Source organism: Schistocerca nitens, chromosome 7, assembly GCF_023898315.1.
Source record: "Schistocerca nitens isolate TAMUIC-IGC-003100 chromosome 7, iqSchNite1.1, whole genome shotgun sequence".
Classification (NCBI taxonomy): Eukaryota; Metazoa; Arthropoda; class Insecta; order Orthoptera; family Acrididae; genus Schistocerca; species Schistocerca nitens.
This window is the reverse complement of record NC_064620.1, coordinates 63,762,386-63,777,853: the sequence shown is the minus strand read 5'-3', so window position 1 is coordinate 63,777,853 and position 15,468 is coordinate 63,762,386.

The window sequence follows — 15,468 nt, the reverse complement described above, 5'->3', positions numbered from 1 at the left end:
TGAGCATGTTTGGGACTGGATGAAGCGTCGTCTCACGCGGTCTGCACGTCCAGCACGAACGCTGGTCCAACTGAGGCGCCAGGTGGAAATGGCATGGCAAGCCGTTCCACAGGACTACATCCAGCATCTCTACGATCGTCTCCACGGGAGAATAGCAGCCTGCATTGCTGCGAAAGGTGGATATACACTGTACTAGTGCCGACATTGTGCATGCTCTGTTGCCTATATATATATATTACAATACAGAGTTAAAGATTAATATTCCTATTATTTTATTTACCCCCTTCCCTTAAATGGCACAAAATGGATATGCTATATTTATAGATTTAGTTATTCCTATTCAAGAATTCATCTATGTTATAGAAGGAGTTGTCAAGGAGATATGATTTCAATTTATTTTTGAAGCTATTACTGCTGTCTGTCAGACACCTTATTTCATCTGGTAATTTGTCGAAAATTTTTATAGCAGCATATTTTACCCTTTTCTGTGCCAGAGATAGGTTCAGCAAAGGAACTGTTTAAGTCTTTCTTTTTTCTGGTATTATAATCATGAATGTCACTGTTGTTTTTAAACTGGTCCATGTTTTATGGAACAAATTTCATTAGTGAGTAGATGTACTGTGAGACTGTTGTAAGAATTCCCAACGTTTTAAAAAGATGCCTACAAGATGTGCGACTATGAACCCCACACGTTATTCTAACCACTTTCTTTTGAGCAGTGAATATTTTTTGTTTAAATGTTGAGTTACCCCAAAATATTATTCCGTATGACATCAGAGAGTGAAAGTATGTTAGCTTACTAATTTCTATATCCTCAAAATTGGTAATTTTATGATCGCAAAAGTTACTGAACCTAGTCGCTTTAGAAGATCCAAAATACGAATTTTCCAGTTAAGATTCTCATCTATGTGTACACCCAAAAGCTTAGTATGCTCCACCCTGTCTACTGACTTCTGTTGATGTGTTATATTTATTGAAGGAAGTGTAATTTTTGCAGCAGAAAATTGGATGTACTGTGTTTTTTCAAAGTTTAGAGCAAGCCCATTAGACCAAATACGAATTCTATCTGTCATGCCGTATCCTTCTACAGTTACTCATCGACGGTACTCCCCTATACTATCCGTGTCATCAGCAAACAGTCACAGATTGCTGCACACCCTGTCCGTCGGATCATTTATGTGTATAGCAATTAAGAAAGGTCCTATCACACTTCCTTGTGGCAATCCTGGCGGTAGTCTTGTCTCTGCATTATAACTACTACAGTGAAAAACGTATCCAGATACCTCCCATACGACTGGTTTGTGGATCCATGACTACTTGATCCTTTTTTATTGTTATCGAATACCTTCATCCCTCTTAGTTTTCGCTATTGACTGTGATACACCTGATATGACACGTCTGTCCTGCAAAACTTACTCGAGCAGCAACTGAACCACAATGGCCAGTGCAGTGTCGTACGGAATAACAATTTTAAAAAATGACTAAAATCTTCAGTACGAATGACGATTGACAGTCATTTGTCGTATTGCAGTTCGGCAGTTCGACGGGCGCTGCAAGGCAGAGAAGTTCAGCCGTTTCAGTCCCGCGCGGTAAACACCACGGGAGGAAGCACGTGACCCAGGGCCGCTTCCCGGACTGCTTCCCTCTCTGCTTCCCCACCCCGAAATGCTGCTTCATCTGCAATTCATCGCCCAGACATAGAGAGAGAGAGAGAGAGAGAGAGAGTGATGGGAGTAGCACACGGCTGGGGTCGAGGTACCTGTATAATCGATATATCGCCCGCCCGCACTTTGGGCCGAACGAAATCTTCTCTCTTTGCCCCTCTTCGTGGCTTAGCTTTCAGTAAGTTCGTTCGACTAAAGGTATCACAAGCGAGTGAAACAGTTATCAAAACGTTTCTACTGCGCATGCTCAGCTTCGCGATGGTTTGGACCGTCATAATCCTTTTGGCTTTACTCGAAAGCATATTTCTTGTGTTTCATTGCTTGACCACCTGTAGCGCTAGTTGACACATTTGCTCTCTTCGCGTTGCTCAAATGTTCCTGTAACGAAGCAGTGCACCTGTTACGTAATTTTTTTTTTCATGCTTAGCACTACGCGTTTCAAGATCTTAGTGTCATTGCCAAGTGCAAATATCCACATAAGTATTTTGTGTGCTGTTTATACGTGTCTTGCGCATCTCTTTCACTGCACTGCATCGTCTTTTTGACGTTGTAAGTTGGCTCCTACGTTTCACAGAGAAACACACTTCGCAAACAGTACGAGTGATGCTTTGCGTGTTGTGTTTTTCTGCATAAAGGTGGCTGCACAGTATCTTATAACCTCAAAAAGACGACTACAGAGCAAGACAGTCTGCACAACACACAAAATACTAACGTAAACATTTGATCATGACAACGAGGAATTCTCGAAACGCGTCGTGCTAAGGGTATAAAAATACGTAAGTGGTACATCATTTCATCATTTAAAGAACGAATGACAGCTGTAGGCTATACAAAAACATTCGGTTGTGATGAATGAAATTGGGTCAAAGGTTTCTGCTTTCCAGTTGTGATCACCACTTCTTGGAGAAGCAGCGATACAAAATGCTAAGTGAAGTTTTTAATTAATCCTGACGCCATCTTCCTCATCAACATCCTGTTTTCGTTTACATATTTTGATTATATGCATATGATGACAAATTTGATAAGTTTGTCTCATTGATTTTGGTAACAAAAATTCCGTTTCTCATTGACAATACATTGCAGAAATTAGTACTTTTGTTAATAAACTAATATGCAGCAAATGCCCAAACATTTCAAATGCTGGAAATTATCTAAATTGAAGAAAATTAACATTGGTTTAGTTGGTAGGGAATGGCCTGCAATGTGTCCACTTTTTATGAATTTGGTATGCAGCTTAATTTCACTACTGTATGTGTTACAACATACCATGCTTATTTTTACCTGTGCCACCTCATCTCTTAAGTGAGCCAAGTTAATCTGTGTATATCATGTATAGCAATTATCGGCTCTTTGTGATTGTATCCCTGAGTAGTAGAGAGAAATTTTATTCATTTTGAAAGTGAAGTTAACAGAGGATGCTGAGATCCTTTTGTGTTATACATACAGTACACTTCTGCGGAAAAATCCCTCAGGGGGGACAAAAATTAAACTAGGATGTTTTAAATTTTCACGAGGTAGAGATATACTGTTCTTTTAAAGGAATCTGAGAGACCGAACACAAAATGTTATGGCAGAATGCACTGATCTCTTTGGAACAGGTTTATTAAAGGATCTGGAGCCAGCCAGAAGAATTTCCTCTGATCAGGCGGAAGAATTTCCTCTGATCAGTCGAAATTAGGTGTGACCGTCCATTGGCTCCCATTCGAACAGTTTTCACCCAGTCACAAACCACGCGAACTGGGAGAAAGTCTGCGTCGAACCCATTCCGTGATTCCAATGGCTGCAGCTGTATCTTGAACGAACCTAGTATTCCTTGGGGGAAGGGGGGGGGGGAGAAAAAAAAGACACACGATGAGGGATGCGGCGGAAAGAGGGGAGGGAGAAATGGCACGTCCCAGTTACGCAGCACGACGCACAGCCATAGCAAAACAAGTGACGCGTGGGTCGAGCCCCCGCGCCATATCGACCCGTGGCAGATCGATATGCGCGCGCCACGCCCTCCACGCAGCCTATCAGGTCCTGCGCACTCCCCCCTCCCAGCGACGACTAGTACGCGCCGCGTGCAGCTGTTCAGTTGTTTTCGGGGCCTTGTCACCGGCCGCGTGGAGTACAAACGAGCTTTCTCTTGTCCGCTGCATTCATCCCCTGTGACACTTCACTACGCGGGAGTTTGTACATACAACTGCATTATGTCTGTTACAGTGAATAACATCGTTACCTCTCAGCACGACAAGCGTTGCGGCGTAACATCTCAGAGCGTTGTATTGTAATAATTCCAAGTTTTGTCGTTGCGCTTAGTAGCTTGTTGGCGCACACAAGTTGTAATCTCTAAAACCGAACAGAGCACACGAGATCACAGGACGCAGAATGGACCAACAAGACGACGAACGAGTAATGAACGACTCGACTAAAAGGATGCCAGTGTCGAAGTGGAGGGCAAGATGGAGGCTACGTTGTATATGATGCACTTAGAAACGTAACATTGTAAACAAATAATGTTGTTGTTGTTGTCTTCAGTCCTGAGACTGGTTTGATGCAACTCTCCATGCTACTCTATACTGTGCAAGCTGCTTCATCTCCCAGTACGTACTGCAGCCTACATCCTTCTGAATCTGCTTAATGTATTCATCTCTTGGTCTTCCTCTACGATTTTTACCCTCCACGCTGCCCTCCAATACCAAATTGGTGATCCCTTGATGCCTCATAACATGTCCTACCAACCGATCCCTTCTTCTAGTCAAGTTGTGCCACAAACTCGTCTTCTCCCCAATTCTATTCAATACCTCCTCATTAGTTACGTGATCTACTCATCTAATCTTCAGAATTCTTCTGTAGCACCACATTTCGAAAGCTTCTATTCTCTTCTTGTCCAAACTATTTATCGTCCACGTTCACTTCCATACATGGCTACACTCCATACAAATACTTTCAGAAACGACTTCCTGACTCTTAAATCTATACTTGATGTTAACAAATTTCTCTTCTTCAGAAACGCTTTCCTTGCCATTGCCAGTCTACATTTTATATCCTCTCTACTTCGACCATCATCAGTTATTTTACTCCCTAAATAGCAAAACTCCTTTACTACTTTAAGAGTCTCATTTCCTAATCTAATCCCCTCAGCATCACCCGATTTAATTTGACTACATTCCATTATCCTCGTTTTGCTTTTTTTGATGTTCATATTATATCCTCCTTTCAAGACACTGTCCATTCCGTTCGTCCGCAGCTCGTGGTCGTGCGGTAGCGTTCTCGCTTCCCACGCCCGGGTTCGATTCCCGGCGGGGTCAGGGATTTTCTCTGCCTCGTGATGACTGTGTGTTGTGTGATGTCCTTAGGTTAGTTAGGTTTAAGTAGGGGACTGATGACCATAGATGTTAAGTCCCATAGTGCTCAGAGCCATTTGAACCATTCCGTTCAACTGCTCTTCCAATCCTTTGCTGTCTCTGACAGAATTACAATGTCATCGGTGAACCTCAAAGTTTTTATTTCTTCTCCATGGATTTTAATACCTACTCCGAATTTTTCTTTTGTTTCCTTTACTGCTTGCTCAATATACAGATTGAATAACATCCCTGACGGCACTTTGAATAACAACCCTGTCTCACTCCCTTCCCAACCTCTGCTTCCCTTTCATGTCCCCCGACTCTTATAACTGCCATCTGGTTTCTGCACAAATTGTAAATAGCCTTTCGCTCCCTGTATTTTACCCGTGCCACCTTTAGTATTTGATAGAGAGTATTCCAGTCAACATTGTCAAAAGCTTTCTCTAAGTCTACAAATGCTAGAAACGTAGGTTTGCCTTTTCTTAATCTAGCTTCTAAGATAAGCCATGGGGTCAGTATTGCCTGATACTGATAAATATTTTTAAAAAGCTGGCGCTATCAGCAAGCGGAATGTTGGCTGTATGTCGCAGTGTTTGGCGTGGTCGTGTTGGAGGTGGAACGACGCCACCTTACTCGATTCTTTCAATCGTCTTACTCAGCCAGTTATAACGATGTGTGTGTGTGTGTGTGTGTGTGTGTGTGTGTGTGTGGGCTGGGGGGGGGGGGGTCTACAGTTTAATGTGGAGTCCGAACCACGCCGTAACGCGGTATTTTTCACGGTGACAAATTTTACCGGAGGTAAAAGAAGTGGAAAACTTGAGAAATCATAAGATTGACTAGCAATAGGACCCTCCGCCTTTCGATCCCTCGTCTATTACTTCACCATTGAGCCATAACTACTGACTCTGCTAAAAGTGTTGCGGGAAAGGAGGATACAACTTGATGCAAGTTAGGACTGTTCGTTCCAGTGGTTCGTAGCTGCTCTCGCCAGTGGTCGTAAACCATCTTCTATCTCGTCCACTCAACGAGAGCTGGTGCAACACTTACGTGGATAAGCAGAAAATGGTAAGAACTGATAGCCTGAGATCTGTAGACATCTTGGTCACTGTGCTAAAAAATAAGTAGCTTTCCAGGAACATGAAGCGAAAAACAGTTAAAACCTGCTTGAGGGTCCATCATGCGTTAATAAATTTGTGCAAACCGTTCCACATGCAATCAAACTGTTTACAAAATTTGACTGGATGCACCTTGCACGTGTTACCAATACTTGAATATTCCTCATTATATGGGATGTGTACAAGATAGACAAGATCCAAATAGAACAGTGCGTTTCGTTGCAGATTCATTTAATAAGCACAAAAGCACCACAGAATTGATCAACCAACTCCGTGGCAGACGCTGCAAGAGAGGCGCTCTCAATCGCAATGTGGATTATTCTCAAAGGTTTGAGAGCAGACGTTCCTAGACGAGACAACAACAGTCGCCGGCCGAGACAGAGCAGCTATAGGGAAGTAAACGATTTTGTGACATTTCAGGAGTTCCTAACCAGGAGCGAATTATTTAATCGCGCCTGTGTGCTTTGTTAGATTTATTTTTGAGTCTCTGCATGTTAATCTAATTCACTAGGCACAGTTCTTGCGTTTTCCTCTGTGTCTACAGCAGAGTTCCGTAGTGCGTGTCGATTGTCCTTGTTTGACTGTGTACTGTAGTTTTCCACGGTATTTAGTGTGGGTAGGGACTGTGATGGCTGTGTGCGGCTGCGAGCCGAGTTGGTGACACTTTGCTCTCAGCTCCAGGCTGTTATGGCTTTGGTTGTACAGTTTGAGACTTCAGTGGATGGCCATCACTGTTGTGGGCCGGCAGTGGTGTCCAACGAACATCCAGTACGACCCACGAGTCTGCCGATTGGTCCACACCAGTGGTCATCCCAGTTGCTGCTCAGATTGAGGTTGACCCCTCACCTGTGGTCGAGTAGTAGTTCACCTCGGGGCATGACAGGCTGCAAAAGTCTCCTCAGGAGCCCGAAAATAAGGCCTCCTCGATTAGCCTCAAAACAGATTACAGGTGCTATCTGTGGCTGACAATGTCATTCAGCCAGATGCAGACGCTCGTTCTGTTTCGGAGGAAGCCTCTGAGCCTGAGAGATGCGAGCAGTCACAGAGGTTGTGATTATTGGTAGTTGGGGCCCCTTTGGGAGACAGCTGCCAATGAGGGAAAGAAAGCCAGTGTGCACTCCGTGTGGTACAGAGACGTAGAACGGGTCATTCCAGATGCCATGGAGACCATAAAAAATGGCTCTGAGCACTATGGGACGTAACATCTGTGGTCATCAGTCCCCTAGAATTTAGAACTACTTAAACCTAACTAACCTAAGGACATCACACACATCCATGCCCGAGGCAGGATTCGAACCTGCGACTGTAGCGGTCACGCGGTTCCAGACTGAAGCGCCTAGAACCGCACGGCCACACCGGGCGGCATGGAGACCATAGACTGCAGCCAATTGCAGGTGGTTGCTCATGTTGGTACCAATAAAGTGTTTTGCTTTGTACCAGAAGAGATTCTCTCTGGTTTCGAGTGGATGTCTGAAATGGTAGAGGATTCCAATTTTGCTTGCGAGACAAAGCAGAGCTCACCATTTGCAACATAGTCAACAGGGCCGATTGTGGACCTCTGGTACAGGGCCGAGTGAAGGGTCTGAATCAGAGGCTCAGAAGGTTCTGTGACCATGCAGGCTGCAGATTCGTCGACTTGCGCCATACGGTGGAAGGGTTTTCGATCAAGAGCCCATTACATGCAGGAGGCGGCTAAACAGGTGAAACTACCTCTTTAATTATTTTTATTAAACACTGACCTACCGAATTTTCCCTGACAAAGACAACTCAAACTTAACCTATTCATTTATTACCCACAATATACACTCCTGGAAATGGAAAAAAGAACACATTGACACCGGTGTGTCAGACCCACCATACTTGCTCCGGACACTGCGAGAGGGCTGTACAAGCAATGATCACACGCACGGCACAGCGGACACACCAGGAACCGCGGTGTTGGCCGTCGAATGGCGCTAGCTGCGCAGCATTTGTGCACCGCCGCCGTCAGTGTCAGCCAGTTTGCCGTGGCATACGGAGCTCCATCGCAGTCTTTAACACTGGTAGCATGCCGCGACAGCGTGGACGTGAACCGTATGTGCAGTTGACGGACTTTGAGCGAGGGCGTATAGTGGGCATGCGGGAGGCCGGGTGGACGTACCGCCGAATTGCTCAACACGTGGGGCGTGAGGTCTCCACAGTACATCGATGTTGTCGCCAGTGGTCGGCGGAAGGTGCACGTGCCCGTCGACCTGGGACCGGACCGCAGCGACGCACGGATGCACGCCAAGACCGTAGGATCCTACGCAGTGCCGTAGGGGACCGCACCGCCACTTCCCAGCAAATTAGGGACACTGTTGCTCCTGGGGTATCGGCGAGGACCATTCGCAACCGTCTCCATGAAGCTGGGCTACGGTCCCGCACACCGTTAGGCCGTTTTCCGCTCACGCCCCAACATCGTGCAGCCCGCCTCCAGTGGTGTCGCGACAGGCGTGAATGGAGGGACGAATGGAGACGTGTCGTCTTCAGCGATGAGAGTCGCTTCTGCCTTGGTGCCAATGATGGTCGTATGCGTGTTTGGCGCCGTGCAGGTGAGCGCCACAATCAGGACTGCATACGACCGAGGCACACAGGGCCAACACCCGGCATCATGGTGTGGGGAGCGATCTCCTACACTGGCCGTACACCACTGGTGATCGTCGAGGGGACACTGAATAGTGCACGGTACATCCGAACCGTCATCGAACCCATCGTTCTACCATTCCTAGACCGGCAAGGGAACTTGCTGTTCCAACAGGACAATGCACGTCCGCATGTATCCCGTGCCACCCAACGTGCTCTAGAAGGTGTAAGTCAACTACCCTGGCCAGCAAGATCTCCGGATCTGTCCCCCATTGAGCATGTTTGGGACTGGATGAAGCGTCGTCTCACGCGGTCTGCACGTCCAGCACGAACGCTGGTCCAACTGAGGCGCCAGGTGGAAATGGCATGGCAAGCCGTTCCACAGGACTACATCCAGCATCTCTACGATCGTCTCCATGGGAGAATAGCAGCCTGCATTGCTGCGAAAGGTGGATATACACTGTACTAGTGCCGACATTGTGCATGCTCTGTTGCCTGTGTCTATGTGCCTGTGGTTCTGTCAGTGTGATCATGTGATGTATCTGACCCCAGGGATGTGTCAATAAAGTTTCCCCTTCCTGGGACAATGAATTCACGGTGTTCTTATTTCAATTTCCAGGAGTGTACAAGCCCAACGCAGTCTGACTGTTATACACTGACAATATGACTTCGAATAATTAACACAATAGAATGGCCATGAACTGCAAGAAATCCTAACAATAATATAAATCCAAAAAATATGAATTTAAAGAAATATGAAACTACCTCCAACTCTGTCAATTGCCCAAACTCACTTCACTCACGAATTCCAACAGCGCAAACCCCATTCTTTTTCATAAGTCACTTACCTTACAGAAAATCTTCATAACTACAGCAATTGCCGGCCGTGGTGGCCGTGCGGTTCTAGGCGCTGCAGTCCGGAACCGCGGGACTGCTACGGTCGCAGGTTCGAATCTTGCCTCGGGCATGGATGTGTGTGATGTGCTTAGGTTACTTAGGTTTAAGTAGTTCTAAGTTCTATGGGACTGATGACCTAAGATGTTAAATCCCATAGTGCTCAGAGCCAACTACAGCAATTACAGCAAGTAGCAACTACAGTCAACTAAATAAAACGATTCTAACTACTATAGACTCTAACTACTAGGACGCATATGCTTAGCGAATGAAAGATTTAGTTGAAGAGCAAACAACGTACTTAGAAAATTTTACCTTATTCATGTGACATACAGTTCCAAAAATTATATAGTTGCCAATAGTCCCACTGCTCAAACATTATCAACCAAACGTCCATCATACATTTTCTTGCGTATTTTCTTATAAACGCACCATTTCTTCTCAAATTACAATGCCTGACCTACCAACACTGAGTCTCATAAAGCAGATAAAAATTCGCTTGTGCGCATATATATATCGTTTAGTTTTGGTGGATTTGGGAGGTATTCAGTCCCGCAAAAACAACCCTGTGTCCACTAGTCCCTCATACTCGAAGGGCAGCACGTTCTGTATTATCTAGAAATGCGGGAGAGTTTGTCACAGACATGATACAGGATTTGGGTTGGACATCATCAAAATAAAGGCGTTTCTCGTTGGTGAGGAACCTTCTCACGAAATTTCAATCACACACATTTCCCTGCGAATGCGAAAATATTTTGTGGACGCCGACCTACATAGGAAGAAACGATCATTAAAATAAGGAAAATAAGAGCTCGCACGGAAAGATATAGGTGTTCGTTTTTACCGCACAGCTTTCGAGAGTGGAATAGTAGAGAATTATTGTGAAGGTGGTTTGATGAGCCCTCAGCCAGGCACTGAGGTGTTACTAGCAAAGTAGCCATGTAGATGTATATGTAGCTGCTTCCTCCTACGTACATCTCTTTAAAAGACCACGAAGGTAAAACTAACAGATTCGAGCCCACACGGAAACTTGCCGGCAATCTTCCTTATCCGAACTATTCGCGACTGGACAGCGGTATACAAAGTACCCTACGCCAAGCACTGCAAGATTATATACAAAGAATTATATGCAAAAGAAAAAAATATATATTGCCTGATTAAAAAATGCAGAACCCAGAACGCATGATGCGACGTCAACACAACTTCGTAAGGGATCATGGGCTAATATGTAAATGATTATGACTGCAACCTATGAGAGGCCAGCAGGGTCCATTAGTGTTGTGCGTGTTTAGTATTGTTTCGTTACATAGATGCCAGTTGTTTCACTAGTAAAAATACGTTAAAATTATTAATGAAACAACTGATAAAGTGGCACTAAGTACTCAAATATTCTTGTGCAGTGTGGAGCAGACGACATGCTATTGATGAAAACATCTATGTAACGAACAATATTAGCTATCTGAAGATGGACATGGTAGCCCGAAACCTGTTATGGTACTAAAATAAAACATTTAAAAAGTATTTGTGGCTTGTTGCGTCATTCACCAACACTGAAGGGGGTATTTCAGTAATGGAGCATTATTTAATTCCAGGTCTGATGGCTAAGATTGTAAGCTAATACAATTGCATTGAAGGGTCAGAACAATTACTTGAAAAACTTAACTTTAATAAACTTGTGTTACAAGATCAGTCCAGCAAACAACTTGCTTCCCTCCACACTGCATACAATGAACAGCCAGTCCTGCATCCAGCGACCATTTCCGCTCAAAATATCCTTCCTGCGAGACGACATTCCTGCCATTTGTTGAGGGCGGTTGGAATTCAGTACAGAGCGCATAACTTACTTAAAAAAAAGTCTCCTATCACGAAATAAAGTATATCACGGAATTAGATACGTTTACCCATATCGGTTTTATGATACCCTTCCCAACTGAAGCAGTGCATACATCAGGGACAGAAGGGGTGCAGTCTCATACTGATAAGTGGGCTCTTAGTGCCCAGTTGTTTCTAAATTTGACTCGGTATTGTAATGACTGAAATAAAATCACATACACTCTCGACCCGTGAAGTTTAATTTTGTTTCCTTCATAAGGCTGCTGTTTGGCCTCGGCTCACACTGGCCAAAAGGGTGTCAATGAATTTAAATACCCGAGACTGACACGGGAATGGAGATGAAAGCCCAAATCCAGACCAGTTATGGATACTTCTAGGCTCTCAACAAACTACTGCACTCTCGAAAGGCGTCAAGTTAAGGCTCTAAAACACCGTAATACTCCTTGCCGTTCTTTGCGGTTGTGAACTGAAACAAAACAACGCTTCACTTTTAAGATAGAGGTTCTGAGGATAATCTATGTAACGATTAGAGACAGTTAATCCGGGGAGCGGATCCGTATCAGCAGCCCATCACTGTAGGGTCAAGGTCAAGGCCCTTGAAAGGGCTGAACTTGAGAATAGAATGAAGAAACAACGATGTCTACAAATATGAACATAGTCCCGGGTGGCGAAGATGTGCATAGATAGGTAAGACCTACAAACTCTTGGATTCTGGGACATCTGGAGAATCATCTCAGAGTGGCAAGCCTTAGTAACGATGTCGTTCGGTCCCTTGGGTCCGATCACGGAGAAAATAAAAGGAAGAAAAAGAAGGGGAAAGAAAGAAAAAGCTAGAACACAGTGGTCAGTGTCCTCGAGAAGTCTGTGTCATTCCGTGCGAACCAGTGGTTACCTTGTGGTTGGAGCATAGAAGAGACGTACATATCAGGGCGGAACTTACGCAAAAGTAGATAAGTGCGCGCTGATAAGGCTGCGGCAAAGCCGAGTAATGGGAGCAAAGTGATTTGTGTAGCACCAGCTGGCGTCATTTGGTTTCTCATTTCTTGGTTCAGTCACCCAGCCACGACCATAGCTCTTTGCTTTCTGTGTATCACTTGCGGTCTCTACAGGCGGACTCCCTGTTAAATCACACTCTAGTTCTCTGGCTGCTGGTGACTGCGCATATGCTCCTATACGTTGCTTACCCTTTAGTAATCATTACCATTGGAGATGTACATTACCTTCATCAGACGGATTACAAAGAATGTGTGGCAACTGGAGAACAGATTGTTTTTGTTCGTAAATCAAGTCGAGTCTTATACAACTGCATTAAACAATGCATTGATAGTACAATGAGTAATGGGTAAATACAGCAGGCAACCACTTTATTTATGCCATTACTGATTTCGGCTGGTGGAACTCATCATCCCACGCACTTGCACTTAATCCTCGTCTGAAATACCTATACCGGCGACGTATAGTGGAACGAACCGTGAGCGCGGTATCACGTGGTCTCACGATCACTGCCGGCCGGTGTGGCCGAGCGGTTCTAGGCGCTTCAGTCTGGAACCGCGCGACCGCTACGGTCGCAGGTTCGAATCCTGCCTCGGGCATGGATGTGTGTGATGTCCTTAGGTAGGTTAGGTTTAAGTAGTTCTAAGTTCTAGGGGACTGATGACCTCAGATGTTGAGTCCCATAGTGCTCAGAGCCATTTTATCCTGCGAGCGATAGGTAAAGTCTGTAGCGCGGCTGTTGTTCGTGTACTCTGGAGAATCAACATTTTTTTTCCTAAGCAGAAGATATAGTCGCTAATGATAAAATTCCTCAGAAGAAAACTGATGTACAAAGTTGATAGGTCGTGTACAGCATAGGAACAGAAAAGCGTCCATATATCCTTACAGAAACGTTAAGATAATACCAGTATTAAGTATGGGACAAGACCGAAGTGTTCAAAATTCTCCCAGATAGACGCGATTTTGTACTTGACAGTGTTCCATACCACACCGCGATATCTTTGTCTATTTCTCACTTTCAAACATAAAAAGGCTGTATTTATTGAAATGTTATGGCGAATTCAAAATAGTCGAAACCTGTGTCACAAACTCTCTGACGTGTAGAGAAGTAGCACTTGTGGCACATTCCGTGTTTCCTCTTGTAACTCCCTCACATTTCTCGACGTTCAGCTGAAGTTGCTTTATTTAAACTGTGTTCGTCACGTCATTGTCCAAGCGCCACATGAGTCATGCGCCGTAATGACGATATGACTCTTAAGCCAATTATTGGTTAAAATATCATTAATTTAAGTGGAAGATCAATATACTATATTGTTCAGTGATACGGAACAAAGTCCCTCAGAGATTCATGTTTATAAGACATTGATTGATGTTGGCTAGAAACAAAGAAAAAACTTCACAAAAATACCCAAGAAAAACTAAATAGAAAACTGTCGTTATCCATGTCAAATGAAAGCATTTCATGTAGGGAATTAGATTCTGGACCTAGATTTTGTGTAGATACCGCATATGAAAGGCAATCTATGTTGCAGTTTATTCGTATTAATTATAATGTGATCTTCTGCTGAAGACCAGGTGTTGAATCGAGGTTTTTGACATCCTGCTTCGAATGAGAAAGTTCATTGACTTGAATAACCCGTTTCTAAAAATGTCTAAAATCAAGTGGTACAGTGCTTTCATACCGGAGTGATTACCTTTGGAAGCTGAGACCCGCTAAACATGTAATGTTGTCAACGTTGCGCATAATGTGTTAGTAGGAAAACAGAAGCGAAAAATAAATTCGTTTGGTGAAAACCGGTGAGAGTAAATATGTGTACAAAGATTGTTATGATAAGAAACAGGAAATTCCAGAGAACTTATGCTGTAATCTAAAATTGACGTTATGTTAGAGCCAACTTTTAATGTGCGATAATTAAAGTATTTATTCAGTAGTAATCGATCACATATCGATTGTTGTTTGAACTGTGAGAGCGGTGAGTTCACGAGAACTTCGTCACAAACATTGCTGTAATGACACTGTTGCTGGAACTTAAGAGAAGTACAACCTAACAGCCAGAGCTGCTTTCTTCCTGGCAGCATCTACGCTACCAAGGCTTAAAGCTGTAACCAGCAGGCTATGTTCCGTTACGTTATCAGTGAGCTGTCTGCTCGCAAGATCTACTTGAATCTCGTACGCCATTATTTGCATTTGACGTTACGCTGTTGGCTTATTCAGTTTCGCCCCTGTGGAAAAATACAGACAGTCGTTTGTTTGAGCTGCTGCAAAGATTGCAAAACAAGACCTGTAATTTATTCAGCGCTCTCCGCGGAAACCTCGCGGGTCTTTGTTACGCAAAGCCCATATAAGCAAAACAAACCGTGGAAGGTAAGTGAGCATATCTCCGGCACTTTGAGAAGATAATACCCATCGCAACGTAGTTTATTACCTGTGATTTGACCGTATGGAGGGTTATGTTACGAAACCAGTGGGTGTTTCTCTACATTGCGCGATGACGGAGGATTTAACACAGAGTGATGAAGAGGGAACATAAGCTTCCGGTTTGTCTCTTCAGCGCCGCCTCAGTTGCGCCACACGCTGCCGTAGCGTAACGAGCAGGAGGCCCAGGGTTTCCCGTCGCACTACTTGTCGTCTCAAAGAAAACTAACGAAAAATCTATCCGTAAGAGAGACATTAAAATTAAGTAAGATGTTCAGTAAGCACATACTCGAACTAATAAATATAAATACACTGCTGGCCACCGTAAATGCAACACCAAGAAAGACAAGAGTTAGCACAACAAAATTTATTTTGTAGATAACATGTTGACCAAGTATCAAATGATTACGTTTACAGACGTCTGTGACATGTGGATCCTGACAGAATCAGTAGCCAGAGTAGCCGCCATTGATGGAGATCACCGCTGCCACACGTCTCGGCATTGAGTCAAAGAGACGTTGGATGTGTTCCTGGGGCACAGCAGCCCAAGCAGCTTCCACACGTTGCCAAAGATCATCTGGTGTGGCAGCTGGGGATGTAATCTGGGTCACTCGTTGAGCAACCAT